The 26,229-nt window shown below is 40.3% G+C and overlaps 1 protein-coding gene across 1 annotated transcript in view; it reads right to left on the reverse strand.

The window, feature by feature from the left end:
- The window catches only part of LOC119551748 (metabotropic glutamate receptor 2), a 114,836-nt gene extending 89,029 nt beyond the window's left edge, over window positions 1-25,807 (reverse strand). The window contains exon 1 of the mRNA XM_037861271.1: window positions 25,405-25,807. The gene's annotated coding sequence lies outside the window, so the exon portion shown is untranslated. The remainder of the gene's footprint in view (window positions 1-25,404) is intronic.
- Between the last annotated feature and the right edge of the window lie 422 nt (window positions 25,808-26,229).

Consider the following 26,229-nt stretch of genomic DNA (forward strand, 5'->3'; position numbering starts at 1 on the left):
TAACGTGACTTATATTCGTTGATTTTTCAATCTACATAATTTGTTAAAATATGGAAATCTAGGGGACTAGCTGCCAAAATTCATACCCATTCAGCAGTATGCAAATAAAGCAAGCAAAACCAACCGACCAGAGTTTCCCCACTTGCAACTTTGCTGATTTTCAATGTTCTGCTAAATATGCAATTCCTTCAAATGAAATAAAACCTTGCGACAGCGAGTTAAGTTGCTCTATCCGTTGTTTTGCGGGGATTTAGCGTTCTTTCAGCTTCCGTTTTCCCCCGTGGCGAACGTGTACGGAATTTGCAAACCGTAAAAAATTCATTTTCTCCCACTCTGCCGTACAAATTGTGTTGCGATTCCGGGATAGTTGGTAGCGATTTAAGCGGCTAAAAGCCCTCACTTCGAATCAGATCGTCTGGCAGATTGTCATTTGCATAAAGCGTTGCTGACCAGCCGGAGCAGGTTGGGCTTAGTCCACGGGCACCTAAATCATAAAACACATTGCGCCCATCGGCTCCACAAAGGGACAAACCTTCGGGCATAAGGGTCAGAAGCTGAGCACGGGAGCAATCCTCTACATGGGTTCGCAGTACGTTTGTCATAAAAATGTCACAGAGGCAGTTCTGCGATGGGTATGGAGATAACCAAAATAGCTACAATATTGGATTTCGTTGGACATTTGTTTCTCCCAATTTTAAATGTCTTTCGAATCGCCAGTAAGTCTTATCTTTCTTTAAATAAATTAAATTGCCTCTTGAGCGCAGCAATAAAAGGAATGTGGCTTTAAATTGTTTGTCCTATTTAGGGTCACCACTTCTGTTTTGAATAAGGCCTTTAAAGTATTTATTTAATCATTTTATAACTGCATTCTACTTATGTGATTAATAAGCCATCAAAAGCTGCCCCGCAAAACAAGGGTTCTATTTATGCCTTAACTATTTAAACCCTAACAACTTTATAAAAAGTTTTGAAACCATAGCATCAATTGCGAAAAGGAAACAAATTAATTTGGCTTATTTACCAAGTGCATTACCAGCGGAGATTTCCAGCGCAAAACTTAGATGTAAATTAATTTGAGTTAATTGTTTTTACTCGGGCGCCGCAGAAGTTTTGGTTTACACTTGCCCGCCCAATGCGAATCGCTTTCGGCGAGCAGTTACCACTGGCAAAATCTGTTGCGGCTGGGTGGCCGGGGCTTAATAGATTTCCCGGTCGGGCCGGCCTTGACTTTCGTTTTCACTCGCTTCCTGTTTATGGCCCGACACGCCCGCCTGGAAAGTTTCGACATTATCCCCCCATTGCCCCCTTCTAGCTCCTCCGTGTCCTGTCCGGCTAGAGTTCGTCGTCTGTCCGTGTCACTCGAATGATTAAAGATTTCTTTTTATGGCCCTGGCCGCTACTTTCTGCAACAATTTATCAACTTTCAAGGTTGCCGCAGCAGTTGTAAAAACTTTGACATTTTGTTTTGGGGCCATAAAATGTCTAATTTAATCAACTTTAAGTTGGCTTTTGCATCACTGAACCGCTGAACCGACCCCCTGTTTATTGGCGAGTTCGAGTCCGCAGCTCACGGACAACCATAAAAACTGGCCCTTTAAATATTCAATCGACCTCCCCCACCCGCTGGATGGCCGCGTTTTTAGTGCGGTAATCGAAGGTCATGAAAGCGCACATCAAATATGATTGATGATCATTTCGGACATAGTAAGTTTTCCCTGGTCGGTCCTTTCAGCTTTGCTCCGCACCGTTCCCTGTTTTCGCAGCCAGAAAGTCATTAAAAATGCTCTCTGGTGCTTCAGATGCAGGGCGTCCCTCCTTTCTACCAATGACTGAATGTCGGGCTACTTAGCACGCTAATAAAGTTATGAAAATGTTGGAGCTTGCAAACCCTTTTTTGTACCCTGTCATCAGCCTGACAGCGAAAGCGGTTTGTCATCGGGCTAATTAGTCTGGGGACCGCCGCGGAAAAGCAAGTCAGACAATGACAGAATTGTGAGCATAAATATTAAGATTTGATATACAGCTGCGCTTTAAATAATATTATCATTCTTACTTATGCTTTTAAACAAGAGACAATAATTAAGAATCACGAGGTCTCAACTATCGGATACCGCTTAATGTGCTTGAAATATAATATACATTTTTGCCACAAACCATATCCTTGCAATGCTAAGCGATTTCATAAATATAAACATGTCTTCAAGCCAAAAAATTATCTGTCGAATTTCCAAAAAGCTATTCGTATGTGCATTCCATTCTACTGACACTATGTTACGCCTCTTACCTATATTTTTTTAAGAACATCTTAAGGCCCATTTATGGTACGAGTATATTTATATTCTCATTTAAAAATGGAAATAAAATATAAAAAATGGAAATAATATATTACTTAGATTCTTTATGTCCGTAAGCAGTGCTAGTTTGTTAGGCGAACATGCCACGCTCCCTCTGACGCCCACAAACCGCCCAAAGTTGTGGCTCCTACAGTTTTAAAGCTAGAAAAAATGATTAACTGAAATGTATTGTTCTCGTCAATACCTATCGTTACCTAATATACCTATACCTAAAAAAAGTTTGCCACACCCACTCTAACGTCCACAAACTGCCAACATAACCATATTTTGAAATCGGAGTTAGGTGGCGTTTACAACCTCGCTTTGCTGCTCCATTTTTCCATTTCTCCATTTTTTTTTTGCTCCCTTCAGCTAAGTAACGTGTATCTGAAAGTCGAGGCACTGGACTACATCGTTCTTACTTGCTTCTTACTACGAATAGTTTCAAGAATACTGAATTACTTTGTGTTTAAAGCATAAACGAATAGGCCTTACATCCTTGACATCCTTACAATCAAATTAAACAATGTTGAATTTGTTAATCCCCCGAAAGTCGTTGTTTGTCTATTGAATTACAATAGAAATTGCTGAGAACATCAGCGTAAAAGCTTAAGGCTCACACAAAATTATCAACCCAGTTAACATTACTTTCAAAAATAACTAAAGCCCTTTGACTAACGCTAATCTTTTGTGCTTCAAATTGCAATCGTAAATCACTTAGTTTCTTTGGCATGGTAATTAATTACACTTGTGCCTTCACTCAATTGCATCGTTTTAGATTGTATTTTCAAGAAAAGTTCGCAGGATTAAGCACACAAGCAACTTCAATTAGTTCCTAAGAAAGCATCCGCATGCAGGATTATAATTTCCGCACGGATATGAGAGAAGCTCGCAAAACAAACTTTAGTTTTGCGTTAGTTGATCTCTGCCATTTTTGCCTCTGAGCAGTGGAAGTCCATCAGACATTAAGGATTTCAACGAAACTGAGGCCTGATCAAAAAATCTATTAAGCGCCTGTCGGCGGATCTGAGAGCCTTTAATGAGGAGCTGCAACTTGTTGTCGGCACCCACTCAGGCATTCACGTGGCATGTACCGCCACCGCCTCGCGCCCGTCGCCACTCGATTGTCAGATGCAACCGCGCTGCACTCGCTCATTTGGCATTCCGCAGTGTTTGTTTACATAAACTTGAGCGACAGGCGGGCGGCCTGCGAGTGGGTGGCTGGCTTTGAATGACAGCCCGGTGGGTGGAAAAAATCAGCGGGCGAACACTTCTGCGCGCCTCGCACTCAGCCGCAGATGGCAGTGTCCTTTGTGTTGCGTATACGCCGCGTTGCCGTCCGTTTAATATGCACGCTTCGTTTGCGGGACACGGCGCTTTTTGTCTGATCTGGCACGGAGAAGAACTCGGACTATGATTAAGAAATGTAAACAGTACACAAGGAAGGCGTAATGGCTCTTCTAAAGTAAAATCCCAAACACATGCCGCTGATTAAATATTGAATAGGCGGAAACTCGCAATACGTTACCACAGTCAGTACTCGAAATTGCTACATACACTATGTTTTAAGCATTCATTAAGTTGGTTTAAATTCATCAAGCAAAGATACTCATAAAGTGAAGCCTCTACATCCTTCAACTTAATTCTCTTTTTACAGGCCATGAAAACCAAGTAAAAGCACTGCAGTGAAATAATATATTGCTAATGTTAAATATACTTAATTTGTATTTCACTGAATTAATACGAACTCTGTCCACATTCAGGCATAATTTAATGCTCAAGATACGCCAAGCATCATGCTGTCAATATTACGTATACATAATATGTCATTTTATGCGGTTCGGTTGGTTTAATATAACTGCCGTTCAATAACAATTTGCAACTTATGGCTGCATTAATAAAATTTTAAATGCGGCCATAAGTTAATATTTAAGATCTGCATTGCATTGCATTTCTATCTTCCCTTATTTAATTATTATTTTTACGTGAGTTATTTGACAGGGCTATAGCAAAAGCGTATTATTTTTAAGTCCGTAACTTATGGCTTCGCATTAAAAGCCGCTCCAAAGCAAACAAAAACGAAGCATAGAACAAACAGTGGCGAATTACTTGTAGCCATGGTCACTAATAATCCTTAACTTATTGCTGCACATGTGGCTGTTAAATTATTTAATAGATTTAAAGTGGGAAACAACTTTTCCTGACCCAGTTTTAGCCAAAGATATTTCCACTGTCACCACTGCGGCAAGTGGCCTATACGTAATGTCTGCCTAAAACTTAGCCATATGTTGAATAGCCCACAGAAGTGTTTGGTTGCATGCAGGAAAGTGGAAAACCCTTTCACACCCACCAGAGGGAACATGAGAAAAGTAGAATTTTCCATTAGATTGGCTTTGGTAATCATATCGAAGCCGGGAACCTCATAAATTCTACTTAGTTTTCGGTTTGCCAGTCCTGCCAAACAGCAACAGTTGCTGCTCCGACTATCTTCCTCGCCCAGATCCGGTCAAGTTCATGTTCCAACATTAATCAGACGGTTAGGGCCACGCCCAGCGTTCAAAACGCCCACTCCCCGTGTCCGTTTAAGTCGTAAGCGACAAACACTTACAACCTACACACATAGTTGGCACATGAGGCAGCATCGCGTAAAGGATGCCACACTTACACGCCTGACCCCGAAGTACACTGTTACTCAGGATAGTAGGTACTCCGGAGGTCACGGAACCCGCCCCCAGCTCCATTAAGATGCCAGTCCCACTTCTGCAAAACGAGACACTGCGACACTGAACTTAACCTTTGATCTTTGATGAGCGACGCACTTGGCTTTAATGAATGCCTTACAAAATGAATGGGTTGCAGCAGCACTTCTTAAGCCGGAATTAATTGGAATATCACTTAAGATATCGAAAAAAGCACGGAAAATATTGGGGAACTTTAGAAATATATCTCAGAAAATGTTTCCAAAAGAAAAGGAAAGTATTGATAATTATGTGTACTTTTGATTACCACCCCCAGACAAACCTCATGAATTCTATGTATTTATTCAATATGGATTTCAATGCTTAAATATACTTCAAAGATTTTTTTATATTTTACTTCTGTCTTATTTTAAGTATGTCAAACAAATTAATTTGAGTTTCACTTAACAATATAATGATGTTATAAAAACGTGAATTTGATTTAATAAAATAACTTTAGTTCCGCTCTGTAAAATTCGCTATTATAGATATAATACTAATTTATTACGTTCTGTTTTTACTTGTCCTGTATTTATGAGTGCAAAAACGAATGCATGCGTCCATTTCACATTTGATTTGCATACATAATTGTAAGGATTCAGCAAAACACAGAACGACTTGCTTGCAATTTATCATTTAATTATAGCAAACGATGTTGTGTCGTGTTTTTGTGGAACTTTGATTTTTTGCTGGCATCGATTTGCAATCAAATAGGACATTTTTCGTTTGCAACTATAATTGATAAATGAAATGTTTGCTAGTGCAATTGATTAGTGATTGGGAAACAATAGTAATCAACTAAAGCAACATTAAAGAGAATCGTAAATTCCGGCAGATTAATAATAAAATATTGAGCTGAGTTTGCGATTGAATTTCATGGAGCTTCGCAGCGAAATACATTTGTTTTGGCAATCGGCTGACAGGCCGCAAATCGACGGCTCAACGGATGGATGGACTTGAATGGATGGCCTATTGGTTCTTGGTTTCAGTTTGCTGCTGGCCGTTGACTGGCAGCATGTAAAACATGTCAAGGAATCCCAATAAATCCCTTCTCGACGAGCAGACAAGCAATTTGTTGAAAAGAATGCTTGAAAAAGAGTGCTGTTACAGAAATTCATTTATCAATTTAGCAAAATGGTACTCAAGTTTCTTGGCTCAAAAAACATTTGTGTTCGGTTGTGAAGAAATTTCGTTTGGCGTGGTCTGAATAATTAAATCACATTTTACACTTCATTTTATTTGATTTGATTTGTTTTGTCTTGGCAAAATATTGTTGCCTTGTGAATTGAACAACCAATATTTTGCACACTCTGCCATCGTTTGAAATTGGTTTTTATTAAAATGCCAGTAAAATTGCACAAAAGCGGCAACACAACGCAAACCGAGAATGATTTTTATTAGCTGGGAGATCACGTTTAATTAAGTTTGTAAATGTCGTCGGGGCCTTTGGGAGATGGCCGAACAAATGATTGCCATCCCTGGCCAAAATAATTACTTTTGCCTTGCCAAATCATCTTTACTTGCTAGCCGTTAATCGGCTTTGCGTCTAAATAACGAATCCACTTCATAAATATTAACGAAGTCCCTGTTGTGGGAAATGCATTAGCATAAAAAGACCCCGAGTCGGCCAGAAGTGCCCCACATCACCTTGTGCAGTCGTAAAAAGTGAACAATTGACAAAATGTACTCTCATCAAGTATGCAGCATAGACGACATGTGCGGGCGTTCGAATGGCATTATCTTTTCCCATTGATTTATAATTTATGGCGGGTAAAAGGTTGTTCCGCCGCTAACCTCCCACATGTTGGCCTTCTTATTTCAATTAGTGAGCTGACACAAACACCGGAAAGCTTAGCCAAATTGTGCAAAAAATAATTGCATCCTCGCTGCAAAAGCTAATTAAATTAAAAGCCTTAGGGACGATATTTTTGCCGGCCATTAACAGGATTTAAGAATTGTAAATTGCGTTTCCGGGCCTTAAGCTATGCATGCGCATAGTTCCCCGAAGTGTTTGGATGGCCTTTATGAGCTAGGTGCTTGTTTGCCGGGCTGAGGAGCTGCACAGAGAGAAAATTCTAAAATCAAGAAATTTTTTTGGAAAAAAGTGAAAAAATTGCGAATTACGCAAAGGAAAAATTGTGAACGCTACAACAAAATATATTCGCGAAGATTATGTGGACCGAGCGCCAGCACTCCGCAATGGAAGAAATGGTTCGGGAATTTTCGTTCTCGAGATTTTTACATCGATCTGAGTTCAAACAAAGTAAAATTGTCTTAAGCCAAATAAAAACAAAAAAACTTTTGTTCTTTAGCTTGTTAATTATTCTTATAGATCGACTAAGAATATTTTCTATACTAACACATGGAACCAGGCTTCTGATCCGTAAGGGGCCAAAGCGGACACATAAAGCCTACGCTCTCCTAAATAAATATTTATAATTCACAATCAAAACTCCTTTCTTTGATTTCAAGACAAGACACGAAAAGAACATCATTTTTTTCAAGAACGTATGTACCAATTTCGAGAGAAAAACCGTTCTTGAATCAAGAAGTTTGGCTGCGGAATTATATCGGTTTTTTCCTTGAGTGTAGACATAAACTGGCATATATAACGAGCATGAATAGTGCCATTCAGCTTCCAACTGTCGACTGCAGTCGGCTGTCGAGCGCTCATGTGTGACTCTTTTGTGTGCAGCGCTCTCGCACTTCCAGACAAAAAATGGAAAAAGAATGAGGCGGGGAAAATAGGATAAGATAAGGATGTATAATATGGAAATATAAATTCGCATATTGGCATGTTTTGACATTTATCGGCACATCCACTGACACGCCGGGGAAATTATTTTCATGGTAGCCTGCCCTCCAATAGGTTGGCATGCAAATGGGCTCTCAGAAGGCATTCCACACTGCTTACTGCTGGCTGCTTAGTGTTTCCGAGATAAGCTTCCGCTTTGTCGGCCCTGCTGATTGACTGGAGCGAACCCTTGATCCATATTCTCCCTTTTCCGCTGCTGGCAAGTTGCCATTGTCCGATTACATTCTGCCACGCTGGCATTCCATTCCGGCACCAGCTGCTCCTCCACCCGGCACATCCCTATCCACATACCCATGCCCATCCGCATCCATATCCATATCCAGGCCAGGATCCACACCCGAAGGGCCAGCATAAAAACGGGGCATCATAAAAAAATGGCGTCAATTGGCGACGCGTTAGCCTGACAAATTGCTGAGCTGTTGCGAGCTGTAAAAAGCGAAAGTAATGGCTGACTTTTGAACTGCTGGCCGAATGCTTGTCAGGCACTGTACGGGTATGCGAGTCCCCGTCCCAAAATCCTGGATTCAATCCACAAAGTTGGGCGCTTTCGGATGCCGACTAGACTTTTGGCTAGCATTAAAAAATGACAAAACTGTCATTTCAGGGGAATTTCATGCGATGAAACTAGCTTTTTCCCCATAAAAATTGGGGTATTAACCCATACACATTGCGGTTAGAGGATGACAGGTTCAGTTCTTTCTCCATCAACTAAAACGGCAAACAAAAATGTGGCAAATTCGTTCAAAACCTAGTGTATATATTCCTTGTTCGACCACCAGTCGTCTGTATGAATTGGGATTAAATGTGCAGTCTCTTATAAGCCCATGCAATAAAAGTTTGCACTCACTTATTTTGCTCACTTTTACAATAAAGACAAGTGTTTTATTGTTTTAACAAGTCAGAATAGAAAATATGCAACAAAGGAAATTACCATTTGTAAAGTTCCAACTCTCCTATGCGCGAATGAAAAAGTTTTCGTACCTAAAAGGAACCTAAAAAATTGTACAATTAATATAATTAGCAGCGTGAAATTCCATCCTCCCCGTAATGTCAAGGTCGGTGAACAAATGCAACCTTCTCCTAAAAAACCGTGCCAAGTTCACTACAATGCATTATTCTTTCCTTTAAAAAACCAAACTGGCAACCGTCGAGCTGTGTTTTTGGCCCGTTAAGATCCAAAGCAATTCTGCCAATGGCTTTCCGAGTGTTGTCCATTGTGCCGGGTGTTGGACGATATTGGATGGCTGGCGGGGAAATTAGGGGGAAAATGCAGTCATTTTCATTTTGTGACTGCTTGACTTTTCTCCGCTGGGGGCAATCGTGTTGCACAGTGCTAACATGAAAAGGCTTTACGTTCTGGCAACATAGTTTCCAGGGTTAACAAAGCAGAACGATGTAAAGTTGCACAAATGCGCGAAAAATTGTCCTACATTCGTTTAATTGGTTTGCTCGGCAGCCGTAAAATATGTACAAACTAAGCTGAATCGCTTGCGGGCTTTAGATGTTTTACTTTCATTTGTCATTTGAAGATTGCTTGCAACTTTGTCATTTATCAGTTTGGCGATTTTTTTCCGAGTTCCAATCGGCAATGTTTTTATTGCTTCCGCAGAGCAAATTCATCATTGGGAACAAAAAGATACCACAAGAAATGGGAAACAAGCATCAATTGATTTCGGCTTGCAGCTGGCAGCACTTCTTTAAACTAAATCATGATAAATGAGCTAAACGTCGGACCATTGGCCATTTTCCTTTCATGGCAGCGACACACAGCCACAGAATCGAGCTTATATGGCAAAAATATTTTCCATGGGAGTATCCCAACTCCTCTATGAAGAAATGAAAAATTTATGGTTCATACTTCAACTTTTATTGGCCTCATGCTTTCCGGGCTATTGTTGCCATTTATTTTTATGCTGCAGCTCGGAGCAAGAAAACTAATAATCGAACTTTCCACGAAGGACAACATTTAGGTTTCGGTAAACTGCAGCGTAATCTCGGAAGAATCTTGCCGACCGAAGTATTCAATTAAGTTCCTGCAACACCGAGGAAATCATTCTGCTTCACACTTCTGGGCTGCCCCGTGGCTTGTGGCCAGAGTACAAATTGAAACCACAAAAACTTGCCGTGCCGTTTAAAAGCAGTCAAACTTCTGTAGCTGCTGACACATTTAAAGTTCAATTTACAAAGGCTTCGGACGCAGAACACACCTGGCAAAAAATGTGAAAGAACTTCCAGTACGAAAAGTTTCTAAGGCATAATGTACGCTTCTTGCTGGCCACAAAATGGTCTCCTTTTCACTTTGTTTTTTATATTTTCAGTTAAGTTCAGTCAAGGCACCAGAATCAAATGATTATATTAAGTGAACCGGATCGCTACAACTGGAAATATAGATAGCCAAAGCATTTTTAAGCAATTTCTAAAATCATAATAACATTATAAAGGCTTTTTTCATTGAAATACTGAATCAGGTATATTTGTTGCTTGGCAAAGTACTCAGTTTAAATAATTCCAATGTTTTTTTTCAAATAGTCCTTATAAAAATATGTGAAGATCATACTTGTAAAATGGAATGAGCTGAACACGTTTTAGGAAGACAACAATTTATTTGAACGGAGTTTGAGCTTGGGAGCTGCCACTGTACTGGCTGGCAGTCATAATGTGACTGCTGGTGTTGCACCAAGGCAGGCAAAGCGATGGCAACGAGCCAGGGATTTATTGCGTCCCATAAACAGAGTGCTCAGTGGGTACCAACAGTCCCCCGGCTTTAACGGCCATCTTAAAGCGCGAGATACGATGGTGTGGACTTGAGATATGGGGATGCTGGGGCGGGCTGATGGAAATGAGACAAGCTGCAAATCGGGGAGCTAGCTGACAATTCGCACTCGTCCAAGAGCCAACGGAGCGAGGAGAAAGCAGAAGTGAAAGTAAAAGCAAAAGCAAAACCGAAGGCAAAGGAAATATTTGCATATGTCAAAGTGGAAGGCAAATATGGCATGCAATTCGGGAGCAAGCTCGCAATGGTTGACTGCATAAGCCGCACTGCATGGCCACTAACAAGTGCCGAGATGTTCTGAGGGGGTTGTCGGCACCGGGGGCTGACCCCACTGAAACCCCACTGCATTCCCCATCCCCCGCCCCTGCTTTCGTTTGCTCCAAACACAATGCCACATCGGCTGGATCCCAGAGCATTTCTGCCGACGGCGGGCTGGGTACAAAAATGTGTGTCAACATATTGTCGAAAGCTGTTGTTTTTCCTGACGTCGGAACAAAATGTTAGCGGCAACAAGAAGGCATTCAGTCTGTGCGTTTTTCTATGGCAATTTTAAATTTGCAATGGGGAATACCTAGAAATAGGGCTTTAATTAGAAGCAAGCGACGTGTAGATTATCCTGCAATCCTGCTAAAACATACATCTTTGTGTGACAGGCAGTCACATCATAATAATAATCTATTTTTTTATAGCAATATATGTTTATGTTATCAAATGATTAAACGGTTTTCTGTGTCCCTCAATTTTAGCGAAATAATATTTAAAGCTTTAAGCAAGCCCACAATTAATATTTTTGGGTTGAAAGTACATATAAATTAAACTATTCCCAAATTTTGGTTTTTGTGTAACTTTTTTTTCGTTTAACTAATTCATTTTGTTTTTAAGTCACACTTAAAATGGCTTTTTTTCTCTCTGTGCCCTGCTAAAAAATTGTTTTATAAACTTTTCTTTGGACTTTTTGCGACTTTCTGACTTTTCGAATCTGAATATGACACAAGTTCTTTTGAGCCAAACAGATTGCAGAATTCCAATACAACGCAAATACGGACACCACAAAAACGAGGAAAAACTGATCAAAGGAAAATAGAATGAAAATAAAAGTTTAAGAAAGAAAAAAACATGATTTCTTACTCAAAGCCAGGTGTTAGTCTTTCTTAACTTTAACTTTAAAAACTTATGAAAAAATCTACAATGACCTATAAATGCTAATCTAAATGCAAAATTTTGAATCTTAAAAAAGGGCTTGAGCAACTTTAAAAGGAGGCGTCCGGTTAATGGGCTCCGTCGTTTAATTGCTTTTAAATCAGAGCCCAGGCCCTGACAAACTAATTAAAGTCGTGGGGCGGGCCAATTTATGGAGATCAAGTAGCCGCCGCGTTGTCATAGCAATAAACCAAAGGACAAACAGCAGAGAACGCAACTTCATTGAAAACAGCCAGAATTTTGGGGGATGGTGGCCAGCAAACGACATAAGTAAGCGGAAAAGAGCCACGAGAAGCCTTCAAATGAATTGTATTTTAATTGTGCGGCATTAAATTGTAAAAATACGTTGCCTGTCGACCTTACCCATTTCGCTGAATCTTTCTGCCGTCTCAGGATCCATTAATTTCCAGGTGAAAGGAAAGCCGGCAATAAAATGAATTAATTAAAGCTGGAAATCGGTTAGTGGTTATTACAATGGCCAGTCCTAGAAGCCAATAATGTTATCCAATTAACGGCTCACTTGCCGGGAAATTAAACTGAACATTGTGAGGGAAATTTTAATCTGAAAAACTGCACAAAATTTACGACTTGGCCTCATTAAAAGGGGACAAGTCAAGTGGTTTATAAAACTTTCATTTCAATTTAAACGACTATGCACACAAAAAAACCAATTGTTCCAATTGACCATTATAATGGTTAAGCCCATAGAATTGCCAATTCGACCAATGAATAGTTTTGAAATAGTTCCTCTTGCTTTATACTTAAGCGATAGGGTTGCTGCAGAAAGTAGTTGTTTAACTTACTATGTTTTATAGAAAATGGGTTCAATCCGTGGAACACAGTCTACTATGAGTCACTGTAAAACTAGAATTTATACAAAATATTAAAATGGTGATTATAGAATGTTCATTTTTTTAAGCAAGTTCATTCTACAATTTTAAAGGTATGCGTTGCACTTGATTTCCAGCTAGTGTGAAAGTATGAAAAAGATTTTACACTGAAAATATATTTATAAGTCAAGTATAGGTTGCAATTATAAGCAACACATTGGATAACATTTTTAAAGTCGTTGTACTATGATGTTATATTAATTAACTTTTAACTCCATCTTTTGACTAAACTAAGTCATTTACAACTAATTGTAACAGTTAAGTACTATTTTGTTCAGTACAAAGCCCTCCGCATAGAGTAATTTTACCGACAACATTTTTTTGTGTGTAGAAGCTCTACCATTGAAAATATTTGTAGTTCGTGAAATTGTTGCTTCAGCAAACTGATTTATTTATTCTACCATTTTCTCAACTCTCTTGACTTTTGTCTGACATTTTGTTGGCATTGCGAATGCCATTTGTGCGTTATATGCGACTGTAATCCGCTCAACGGCAGTCAATTGTCACTTTTTCCCCTAACTATGATAAAGTCGCAAATAAGGAGAAACTTTTCACTCCTTTTTAATGCAATGCCAAGGGGCGAAAGCTACAATGTCTTCGCTTAGTTGCTGCAATTACTCTTGTTAGTACTTTGTATGCTGCCTTCTACGAACATAAAACAATGCTAGTCCATACTTTTACATTTTTTATTAGTAACTTCCGGAGCTGAGAGTTTCCACATTTTCATACTTAATAACAAGTTCAAACTATTTTCTAATTACAGTCCTCCCACAACCACAACATATAATTAGTTACAAGGTGTTCTTCTCTTACATGCCAACCTAGATTCTGAGATATAGGACGTATGCTCTGAGCCAAACCTCTAATTAACATTTGAGCATAATAGCTAAGGTGCAAAACCGGTTTTAGCCGAGGTCTTAGCATGGTTTCCGGCCTATTTCAAAATTAGCATGCATTGGTTTTCATATCTTAGCGACATATGTTATGTAAATCTATTACCTATATTAAAGCGTTTCGACCCTATGACTATGACTAGACTAGTCGATCTACCCATGTCCGTCTGTCCGTATGAGATCTCGGAAACTTTAAAAGCTAGATTTTGTTTCAATGTGAATTTAAATTAATTTGATTGATCAATACCTATATAAATGCTGAGGATCGTATCAATTACATTATTATATTAAAAGTTTTGACTTATTAAGTCAATTGTCTTTGGCATGGTCAGTGGTATAGCTACACTCCGCTAGGCGCTGGGATCGTTAGTGTGTGCCGCGCCAGTGCCCTAGAATTTTATTTTAATTCGAAACGGAGTAACGAATATCTGATGGTCGAGGCGTTCGACTTTAGGGTATCTTCTTCTTTTTTAATCCAACTTGTTAAATGCCTTTTTATACCCTTAGATATACTAGATTCTTGATCAGGATCACAAGCCGAGTCGATCTAACCGTGTTAGTATTTGGCATCCAGATTCTCTAACTTCTGAGACACCGCAAGATTATTTCAGCAGGCTGCCACGCCCACTCTAACGCCCAGAAGCGGTCATTCGCCCACGCTAAAACGTTATTTTCACCCACATTTTGAAGATTATGTAAAAATGTAAATACAATTTTGTTTTGATTATCAATATCTATCTTCATGCCAAAAATATGATCATCCATTAAAAAGTTGTAAGCGTATAAGGAAAATATTCAGAACAATCGCTTTGCTGCTTGCATATCTCCATCTCCCTCGCACACTTAGGTAAGTAAAGGGTATCTGATAGTCGAAGCCGTCGACTATAGCGTTCTCTCTTCTTACAATTTTATTGTAATTTATAATAATTTTATAGTATTGTTAATTAGTATTAATAAAATATACTCTAACTATTTTTTTCATTTCTTAAAAGAATTCAAGCCTGCTATCTTGAGTGGCCCTGTACTTTCATACCTGAAATGCAAACATGACCTTTAATTTGTCAGCATGGCGAAATTTATGCGCCCGATAAGTGTGGCAGGCCCGATATTTGCGAAGCTCGTATGCGCCCAAGTAAATGCTATTGGGAAATGTTTGTCTGCCTGTCGCCATGCAAACATAAATTAAGTTGCAGGAAATCTACGTAATTTACGCACAACCATTTTACTCCCGACTATGTGGGCTATTTTCCTGTGCTTACCCATAAGTTGTTTATTTGTGGCTAATGTGATTTTTGGCAAATAATCATCTAATTTGTTCTCCCATGCCTGCCTTGCTCGGCGCGTATGCATTTAATTTATGTCTGAGCTTGGCAGGCAAATGATTTGCATGTGAATGCGGGAAATGATATCCAACCCAAATACTTCACAGAGAGAAATGCTGATATGTTACATTGAACATTTTCTTACAGAAATGTGATTGAATTTTATACATTTTGTTTAACATATTAAACATTTTAGTCATACTTGTTAACTAATGGTCTGATTTTAACAATTTTCGGCTTGCCGGTAGGAATACAAGCGGAATAAAATAATATTGATTTGAAATTTAAATTTTTGAAAATGTGGGTGCCACAAGCTTGACCCGTTTGTGTGCGTTACAGTGGGCGTGGCTCCCTGACGACTGCCCAAGAATCTCTAGAATGTGCATGCTTAATCCAAACTTTCTAGCTTTTATGGTTTCAGAGACCTCAGCGTGGATACGGGTAGTTTAATTCGGATATATATATCGAGAATATATGTATATTCTTACACTACAACAGACACAAAATACCCTTTTACTCTAAGAGTATATGGTATAGAAGTAAGGGAACTGAGTTTCAATATCTTAAAAATAACTGTAGGTAGTATTATACAAAACAATGTTCCTTAAAAATAATTTTATCAAAATAAATTTATACTTTGATTAAGTTATAGCGTTAAAATGGCAGCATTTAGCACTAGGTCCCAAAAAGAATAACATTTTTGTTGTATTTCTCTTTGTGCATATCTGGCTTTTGTAATCGCCTTAAGCTCTTTAATTCCAAAAAACAACAAATAAAATGTTTTGCCATCTTTAAAGGCTTAACCCTTTGGGAACGCTGAGGGCCGTTCGAGCCGCCACAGATGGAGCACATAGTGCTCGTAGATTTCAGACCAACTTGTAAAGATGTGACAGACTAACTCCGGTTGACACATGACAAAGGTGGACTTTGAATCAGAGACCTCGGATCCAGCTCGCTGACCACAAAAGAGGCGGCCTACTCTCAAATGCAATTCGGCCGAGATTTATGGCCCCCGCTGGTTGTGTGCTGCAAAACGGGAAAACGGAGGCCAAACGGAAACTAAAACCTTTCGGAACCAAAGGGAGGAAAGCTCATCACGCACTTGCCTCAAACGTGCGACTCGGCCCAGATGACATGTTGATGCGGCACACTTTCAGTTCGAGTTTAGTACGTGGCCCCATCTGACGCAGTACATTTTGGCGAAATTAAGGGCGGCTTTGCCATTCCCCGGAAAGCAATTGAAGTGAAGTCCCAGGGGCTGGGAAAAAGATGCTTAAACACTTTTTAGCAGCAGCCATCAGCCGGCTCATAGATCATGCAAATCATCACGCGAATAAAATTCTCGTAATGCTAAGAGCGACACAAACAATTTAATAAAATCCAGCTTAAAGGAAATTTACATGCTTCACAGGGCTCGCGAATATTTCTCTCTCCCCATCCCGGGACTTTCAGAAAATGTCTTCTTTGTCTGCTGCAGAGTTCATAGTGAAAGTTTTTTTGCATGCCATACACGACTTTCGGCATTTTCTTTATTTTTCTTTTTCTCCATAGACGTCTGTGACTCTGTCGCCTCGCTTAACTTTTGAACCAAGTTTGTCTGCCGACATAGTTTCTTTAACCTTGTCCTCCAAAGGAGCTGCTCTTCAGATCGAATTTGTTTGTGCAATTCCGTTGGTCTAAATAAATGGTAATAAGCTCGAGTCTTTGACCGTTTTTGTCCAGTACACAGGGATTTTATGCAAATGCTTTAGGCCCGGTTATAAACTCAGCCAAGATTGTGTTTTAAAATGGTTGAAGTAATCAAGGGAGAGTAGTTCACATTGCACACTCCGAAAAATATGACCCAAGTAACGAACTCTGAGCCAAGTATATTTATTGGGCAAAAGTGTTCGTTACAAACTTTCGACATTAATATCGCATCCAATATCACTACGGAAGCGTCCTAAAGCAATAAATTTGGAAACTTTGCTTATCTACAAAGCTAGAGTTTGACACCAAAAAATTATAGTTCTATGAAAAACCTGAAATATGTTTTAAATATTCCTTTCACTATAACTAGCCCACGTAGATATTTTTACTGCGATTTTGTTTTCTGTGATTGTTTTCGCTAATATGCAGATGTTTAAAAGCCCACTCGGTATTTAAATAGGAATCAAACGAACCCCCGCCATATGCAAATATCCAAGGTCTGGCAAACGACAATGAAATCGTATTAGGGGTCAATCTGCACCCACCTCGCAACATAACTGCTCCCCGACCTTGCACTTCCAAAGAACCGAATTTAAATCATACAATGAAGAAATATTACACCTGCGGCGAAAATTTCATTTTCGGCCCAACATCGAGCTGATATCAAAAGTATACTTCGGGCAGGGGAGGAAATAAAAAAGCAATCACAAGAGTCAAAGTGCGAAGGGAAACTTGAACTAAAATATGATAAAAATTTGAATACATTTCGGTGCGATTATAGGTGGCCGGAATGGAGCTGTAAAAATGCAAATATGCGTGTAATCAGCTTATTTACGCTTGTTTATTTTACCAAGAATCTGTCGCCCGAAAATGATATTCAATTTGAAAATTGTGTTTCCCCGGGCTAACCAATGGCGGTCAGGCGGGGAAAAGTTGTGGGAAAACTTAGTGCAGCACATGAATTTAGTGCTAATTTTGGCGTCAGGTCAGAATAAATATATAATTAAGGAAAAACTTGCCTGCTGATGTCTTCATTTACATATTTTTTTTCCGGCTTATTTGCCCAGAAAAAACTGTGCTAGCAACTGGCTTTCACTATTTTCTTCCTTTCTATTCGGAAGAGCCCGCCTCCGCCTGTCACTCACATATTTTTCGAACCATGCACCCTGCATTCCCACATGGCGTATGCGCAATGTCTTTGTTCCCTTTGCTGCGGCGATTTTTCTTTATTTCCAGCTCTGGGCAAAGTTATTTACCGTAAAAATATAACTTTTTCTTGCCGCTTATTTTCCTTTTTCTTTTGTCCGTTTTTCTCAAGTGGTTGTTTGTTTATGGAATTTTCATTTGTCTTTTTTTCGTACTTCCATTTGGGCTTTAGCCGGGACATAAATCTTTCCCTAGGTTTTTGTGATTTTTATGTAAATACAAAAGACTCAAAACTGCAGACCGCTGACAGTTTCAGCAGTGCATATTCACATTTTATGCCACTTCCGCGAAACAACAAATCCCAGTATATAAAGAAAAGTACCTCTGGAGTATATGCAAGCCGCTTAGTCCGGTTTATTTTACGAAATAGAATAGAACCGCTGATTCATCTGATGACAACCCTACTGTGTTAAGCCGCGGTATAGTCTAATAGTGGAATACGTATTTTTCATTCAGCTTAACATCAATAATATTGATGTGAATATTTTCTATAATATCCACTGCCCAGTCCTACTATTGGTTCGTTAACTCCGCCATGACTATACAGACTTTAAAGTCTCGTCTCCGAGTAAAAGTGAATCACGCTTTTGATACTTAATAGCCCGGCGTTATGCCTCAAACTGATCGACCACAGTAAAACTCTAATCTATATGAGCAGCATTATCAGTGTACAATGTACACATGTAAATACAAAAGGTTGTCGACCTTTTTTTTAAGAGATATGACAGAACGACACAGAAAATGTTCTTTGGCAAGCCGAAGTTTATAATACCTTCCAACTATACAAACATTTATTTCTTTCGTAAAGTAATGATATTGAAAAAATAATTCCCATTATTGAACACGTCTCTTAAAATTGTGTCCCATAAAGTTTTAAGTGTGTTGCTTATTGTTGAAGTTTCTTAACATACAAAATCATATATACCTAACCACAGTTGGGCCTGCAGAAAAAGACTTTTATTTTTATTTACTAAAAAAAATATATCAAATGAGCATTTTTACGGGAATAAACGTTTTAGACTACTCTAAGTGAAACTCTAAGTGAAACTTCTTTTTATAAGTCTGGCTGGAAGCTATCGACACAAGTTCTTCGATATAATTAAGGACCACTTAAAACTAATGTAAGAACTTTGAACTTTTTTAAAAACCATTTATCGCTGTTTTTTTCAGCAAATTGATTGAATACACTTAGAAAATAGAGACCTCTTTAATATTAAATATTTCTGAAATTGTTTACTATATACCACCCATCGAAAGTCATTTCACGCGTACCATACAATTGATGGGATAAGACATGTTGTTTGTTTTCGCACTTTAGTTTCTTTGCTTGAGGGGTAGCTCTATTTAGATGACTAATAGTTTCTGACGGCGTTATTTGCACGCTGAGGGTCTCAAGACATTTCCTTGGATTTTTCAAAGGAATTTCATTGTTTGCCAGAGCTTGTTTACTGCAAGCGATAATTTCACACCCGAATGCACCCGAAAGAGCCAACTTAACAGGCCTCCTGTCTAATTGGAAAATATTGTCAGGCCATTCGGTTGCTGTGGACAGCATCCGCCCTGGACCATCTCATCCCGGGCCATCCGGTTTCCCACACTTGACTGCTGATTAATTAAGTAAAGCAAATCAAGCGAAGAACGGAGATCTGGGTCAAGAAACCGGATCTGTTAATTAATTTTGCTTAGTGCATGTGTCGTCTTTGACTTGGCTAATGGCGGCTGACTTCATTTGGCTTTAAAGCGAAATCCGCCGGCAAACCGCTCGATCTGAGAAGAATGGAAGTGGAAAAGCAAACAGCGACCAACTCCCATTGAAGGCCGAACAAAAGCCACAATGGCTTCAATCCCCGCCTCCCCCGATGCTTATGCCCATCTGATAGTCTTCATTATGGCCATTCCTGCTGTTGTTTTTATTGGAATCTCTTGTTGTGTGGCGCCACTCAAATGTTGCGTATGCGCCCCGTATGCTCTCTATGGCCAACAAAGACAAGGCATTTGTATAAAGCCCATAAAAAAATGTTTGAACAGCCAGCCGTTCCAGGGGCGTGGCTGAGGTTCAATCCGGAGACTTACCAGATCCGGATCCCCCAGACCCCAGTCCCCAGTCCGCATCCCTGTGGCGACCGGTCCACGCTCCTGCCAGGACAAACTACATTTGCCGGGCGTACACTATAAATAAGCGCCACATGCTCAACATTTTTATGCTGTTTTATTGCATTGCGCTAAAAGGCAAGCCCGGAATTGAACCCAGCCCCCGTCCACAGGACTGTGTATCCGCACATGTAGAGCTCCTCGGCTCTGCTGCCAGAATCTTATTATGTGCTACATTTAACGCCCTCTGATGGCCAAACGCTTTCGCTGGAGTCAACAGTGCTGCCAAGTAAGGATTAATCAAAGAGGGTAAAGCAATGGATTGGCTCCTTTTAAAACCAATGGTTCAGAGGTATAATTTAAAAACTATAGATATTTTTATTCCATGTCACCCATGTATCAATTCCATAAGGAGCTTTCGCTGGAGCCAACAGTGTTGCCAAGTAGGGATTAATCAAAGAAGGTAAAACAATGCATTGGCTCCTTTTAAAACCCAATTGTTCAGAGAGGTCATTTTAAAAAACATATGTCACGGCTGTATCAATTCCAGTAGGAGAACAAAAGGTTTTTCCAGCACATTAAAGAATATATTCATTGGGAACGAAAACCACCATTGTTTTTTATCTATATAAATAATATAAGATATATGGGGGCTACATAAATATTACATATATTTAATATAAGGTACATAGAGAGCTTTGAACTTGTACTAAAGAAAAAAAGACACTCAGGTAAATTGGTGTTTCCCTAGCTTGTTATAAAGTAAACTTTACAACACTAAAACTAACATACCATGGCAGACGAATATGAATTAAGTGAAACCCTCAGTAAACATTACTTTAGGCCATTTCGGCGTTGCAGATGTTGAATCTTGCCCCTTTATTGACCACTGAAAGCCAATTCTTTTCGAATGGCAACACTGTTGCCAGACTTTCCCTGCCAAGACATCATCGGAGAAAGCTGAGCAAGCAAAGCTGCCCGATGTGTCTGTCTTGTTTGCTGTTTTCCACTCTTCAATTCCACTCAAGCCCAAAACCCAAACGTAAACCCAAACCAACACTGCTGGCTTCGCCGATGGCAAATGCAATAAAATTAAAGTTGTTTTGTGCGGCGCCCTAAGCCTTTCTTTTCCATTTTCCTTGGCTGGAAACGGTACCTGCGGTTGGTGTTTTAACCCCCATTTTTCTCCCACTTTCGACCCCCTTTTTTTCGAGCCCTGCTGCAATCGATGAGCATCGTAAAACGCTCCCCAATTTATTGCATACTTTTGTGCGTGCAAATTGCGAGCGGAGTGCTCGAGTGTGTGGGCCTTAGAAGTTTTACACACTTTTGATTGGCTTTCGGGCAGCTTAAAGTTTAATAACAAAGGGCGTAAATTTTATGGGGGAAATCATTAAATCGTTTAGCGCAATGTGTGCGCTTGCGTGATTTAGTTCCGTGCAAAATGCCAAATATAGTAATTTACCACGAAAACAATTCAGACTGTAAATTATTCCATTATCTCCATCGCGCATAAACAGACGGGGCATTTAATTAATTTTGCAAATTAAAACAAAACATTCGGGTAACGCCCAATGCAAATTGGAACAATTAAATTACATCGCTTTATAATCTCGCAGTTATTGAATAAGGCGCGGTCGCAGAAGAGCCCGCCAGTCGCCGAATAAGCCGGGATATGGCACACAGCAGACAGACATCATCAAATTAAATGGCCTGGCCACAGTGCAACAGTTAAAACGGCAGACAACAATGGCCAGGAGCAGGCACTTCAGGTCCGGCCAAGTGGCCAAGTGGGCACGGCCGGGAAAACTGCAACATCAGCAGGCAGGTGGGGTGGTGGGGCAGGTGGGGGAGGTGCGGAGGACCTGAAGAACATTTGAAGTCAATCGAGGCATAAAAAATGTGCGCTGGAAAAGCTCAAGACTCCCCCTCACCACCAGAGCGAAAGTTTTCCCAGGTTTTTCCGAGCAGATGGGCATTTATCAAGAAAGGACGTTTATTCAGGAGATGGATATTTCTTGAAGTGCTATTCCACACACGACTAACGAAAGAGAGGGCCCTCGAACCCTAAGCGAAATGATAAGAACTTGTATGAAGTGCCTTATATATATGAGTGGGTTGGTTTTCATACCCTTGCAGAGGGTAGTAATACCTGGCTCAGCAGTTTGCATGGAAAAGAAAAATGCCAGAATTGGATGATTTAAATTGCGCTGGGATCAAAAAGACAAAAAATAAAAACGGATTGCCTTTGGCATAGTTTTCCGAGTATTTTAATATATTTATAGAATTTATTTGTGCAAGTTTTTATTAATTTTAAGCCACAAATTCCGGAGAATTAGCCAGGAACACATGATTACAAACATGTCTGTGTGGATTCTCAGAATGCATATGTCCATAGAACAATGCAAGACTGGCTTTTATTAATATTTGGTGGAAATAACTGAACAGCAAGCTAGCAAAATTCCAGCAAAATGAGTTGTGTGCTGCGGCGGGATGCCGACCCACCTGGTATTCGAAAGCCACCTGTACGTGCCGCTGCCAGGATTGAAATTCCAGGAGCCAGGGGAGAAAAGCAATATCAAGTCCCCCGCGAGTACCTGGCACCCACAATGTCACTAATTGCGAGATTTGCTATCGCAGTGAAATCGACAGGAGATCTCTTTTGAATTTACCACGCCAAATTTGCTCCTGCCACGGCAAATGCAAATATTTGCGATGTTTCGCCATCGCGCTGGGCGGGGCACTCGGGAATCACCCGTGATTGGAATTCCCGGCATGGAGGCTGGGAATGCGGCGGAGGGCTGAAATCACGCAGTTCGCGTACGCCATTGAATTTCAAATGAAGATCCCGGGACCAAGTTGCCGCAGACAATGACATGTTTATAAGAAAGTGCAGAGCGAGCTGGTCGAAACAGGGCCAGGAGCCGCTCCTTGGCCCGGACCACGCCCCCACGCCCCCTCCTCGCCGGCATAATTGGTGACGTGTGCACGTCGTTGTCACGGTCGTTGGCGCCGCCTGCACATCCACAGCTTATAAAAATTTTACCGGAATGCCGCGGGCTGCTCTACGGGTCCCAACTCCGGCACTACGAACCGCCACGCCTGCATCTAATAAACCGTAATGGCAGAGACACTCAGCAGAAGTGCGCATCGCATGGCTGGATCCCAGAATTAGCAGCTCTCGGGAACTCGCACAATTTGGCGGGCAAAAAAGTTTGCACATAATCTCGAATTTATTAAAAATCATGGAATCAGCGATGAGCGGATGCAAACAAATTAAGTTTGTTTGCGAGTACTCTGCATTGAAACTCTGAGCTCGTGTATTTTTTAAGAAGGTGATAGTAGGGCATATGGCTAAAATGATATTTGTATCTATGGGTAAAAGAATACCAGCAGTGCAGTAAAATAAAAACTCAATTCTTCTTAGGATTTACCAAAAATATATTACAATATAAAATAATATTCTGTTGTAATTTAAAACATATTTTGTTTATATTTTTTATGGGTTACTATAGCTTGTATGCTGAAAAAATATATTAATGAAGTCAAATCCCACCTAAAATAGTTTTAAAAACTTACTTATAAAGATTGGTTCCATCTAAAAGGGTAAGTTGATCACAATGTCTTACAAATACAAAACAATTTTCTGTGAAAAGATGTTTATTCATAAAGTTTGGTTCCATCTTAACAAAAATGTAAAGACCTTGTAAGATCGTATTATTCTGGCCCCAACCGCACAAGCTAGTTCATACTATCCAGTAATTTGCAGAGCATAGTCAAACGGCTTATGCAAATGTAAGTGAAAGCAATGTTCCCGTGAAAGTTTCCCGCTAGTCATGAGCACACGTGGAGGCATCCGGAAATGGCTTGACTTTTGCCGGCGGAATCATTGGCTGACAATGATGTGCAGTCCTGCTGGTCGCCATTTTACACGTAAAAGGAATAAAGGGGAACCCCGTGAACCGAGGCAGGGATAAGGACAGGCCGGAGCTTGGAAAAGTTTCGGCCGGATCCTTTGTAAGTTTCCCGAGCAGCAGCTGCAAGTTTGTTTCAGCACTCGATGCAAATGCGCTGGTGCCGAAAGTTGCAGCACTAGCAGAAGGGGCGGAAAGCTGGAAATATGGCCGGGAAAGCGTGAGTGGGATCCAGCAGCGTGCCGATGGCTCTGCTTTGTTTGGATAGCATTGAATTAATGGGAGAACGGCGACCAGCTGCACCTCGAGTGCGAAAAGTTTCATAAAATATTTGTAATGAGCTAGCTTTTATGTGAATTTTATGCGGCAAACATAGAGCAAAACCCCTCCTAGTTGCAAGTGCATGTAATGGACATAAAGGCCCATGCAATTTTAAATTATAATTTTCTCATACATTTCTGTCCACACTGGCGTATGCATTTTTAACCCAATTTTCCCCAGGGACGGGGGTCAACTCGAATGCAGAGCAAGCTCGGCTTACATGACAATTAGGGAACAAAGACAAAGTCTGTGTAATATCATGATGCTACTGCTGTGTCATTTACTGTTCGGTTTGCGGAATGAAATTTAATCACGCACGTACAAGCAAACAATTTTCCCCTTCCTTGAACTGCGCCGGATGCAATTTTTGCCAGGGAACGACCGCTGCATTTCGAAATAGTTCGAATAATTGTTTGCCCACCAATGGCGATTGGGGCTCATTGTTCGCTGTCCGAAACAGGAGCTTAGATATTATTTACCACCTAATGATGGCTCTAATGAATTGATGGACGCCGCTGCTCTGGCGGCCTCCCCATTCAACCGATATTCTCTAAAAGCGCGCTTAGCCGGAAAAATGTGCATTTCAATAAGGACAAATGGGGTGAAATGCAGCTAATACCGCAATAATTGGAAAATGCAGACCATTTAGTCGCCCGATAATACAATTTTAATTAGTTTTTAATGGCAGGGTTCCGTTGATACAGCATTCCGGTAGTAACTTGGGCCCCGAACGGTTTATTGGCCGACTTTTATGGTCGGCCAATAGGTCCTGAGGATGGGGATTTGGCATCTCTTTACTACTAAATCAATAGCAATAATTCTGGCTAGCGCCCATAAATTTCTGGCTACAGTATGTATAGAATTGGATATTCTTTTTTCCCGGCAATATTATCAGCCAGCATACACACACGTGTTGACCATAAATCTCGCTGTGGTCGCCTTTTTTTGACGCTTTATTAAGTGGTCTATCAGAGGGACATGTGTTCTTTGGTTGGCGGATGAAAGGAAAAATTGATTTCCAGTAGATTTTTTGTTGACCTTTTGTGCGCTCGTCTAATTGTTTAGCCGAAAGGCTGACAGCGAACTTCGTTTAGTTTTAAGCGGAAGTTACACAACGATGCAAACAAAGCGTGGGTTGGATATTGAACATGGCAAAAAGTTTGAATGCGTAGTTTTGGGAGATAAGCTGTTGTTTGCCAAAGACTTTTTAGTTACTTACATTTTTTCGGACCTTGTTGAGCTCTCACTTTATATAATTTATTACATTCAATTTTTAAAATGGTATTAAATTATGCAAGCCTTTAAAACCCTTTATCCAATTAATAACACGTTTTTGGTGCTTATGCAATATATCAATTTTTTGTCTTTAGTCACTCACTTTAAACATCAATATTTTTTATGCTGTCCAATATTTGCTTGCTCACTTTTTCATATTTTTCCGTAATGTTTTAATCAACCATCCAGGTGCTGAGTTTAATTTTCAATCTGTTTTTTTCGTGCGCATAAAATTCTCTTTATTGATGACAACCGGCCGCAGAAGTGCAAACAGTACTTTAAATATTCACTTTTTCTGAATGGACTCGTCTTTTTGGTCGTAACAGTTTTTCCGGCGAACTGGCTTGGACACGTCCTTGGGCAGCGGGCGGGATTCGCACACTGAGCCAGGAGCTGAGGACGCGAAGCCGCTAACATGTTGGCCAAAACAGAGGGATATTTTAGCAGAGATGCTGCGCAGATGAAAGCGAAAGCCAAGCAACACGTGCTGCGCTAACAGCAGTTACTTTCAACCTTCGCATTCGGTCTCTTGGCCTGCAGGCTCTCTTAAGTCCGCTGATATGGTGTGCGAATTTATTAAGAAGAATATATTTTATTAAATCTGCTAACCGTTTTTGCGGCCCCCAAAAGGACCCAGCACCCTTGTGCAGTCTCTCATAAATTCATGTCAAACGGGGCCAAGGTTGCCACTTTCCTCGGGCGGAAGCCACAGGTGTGACAGCAGCAAATTAAGTTGCACATATAACTCACAAGCCCAAGACATCGCCGT

The sequence above is a fragment of the Drosophila subpulchrella genome, chromosome 2R (assembly GCF_014743375.2).
Source record: "Drosophila subpulchrella strain 33 F10 #4 breed RU33 chromosome 2R, RU_Dsub_v1.1 Primary Assembly, whole genome shotgun sequence".
NCBI classification, from domain to species: Eukaryota; Metazoa; Arthropoda; class Insecta; order Diptera; family Drosophilidae; genus Drosophila; species Drosophila subpulchrella.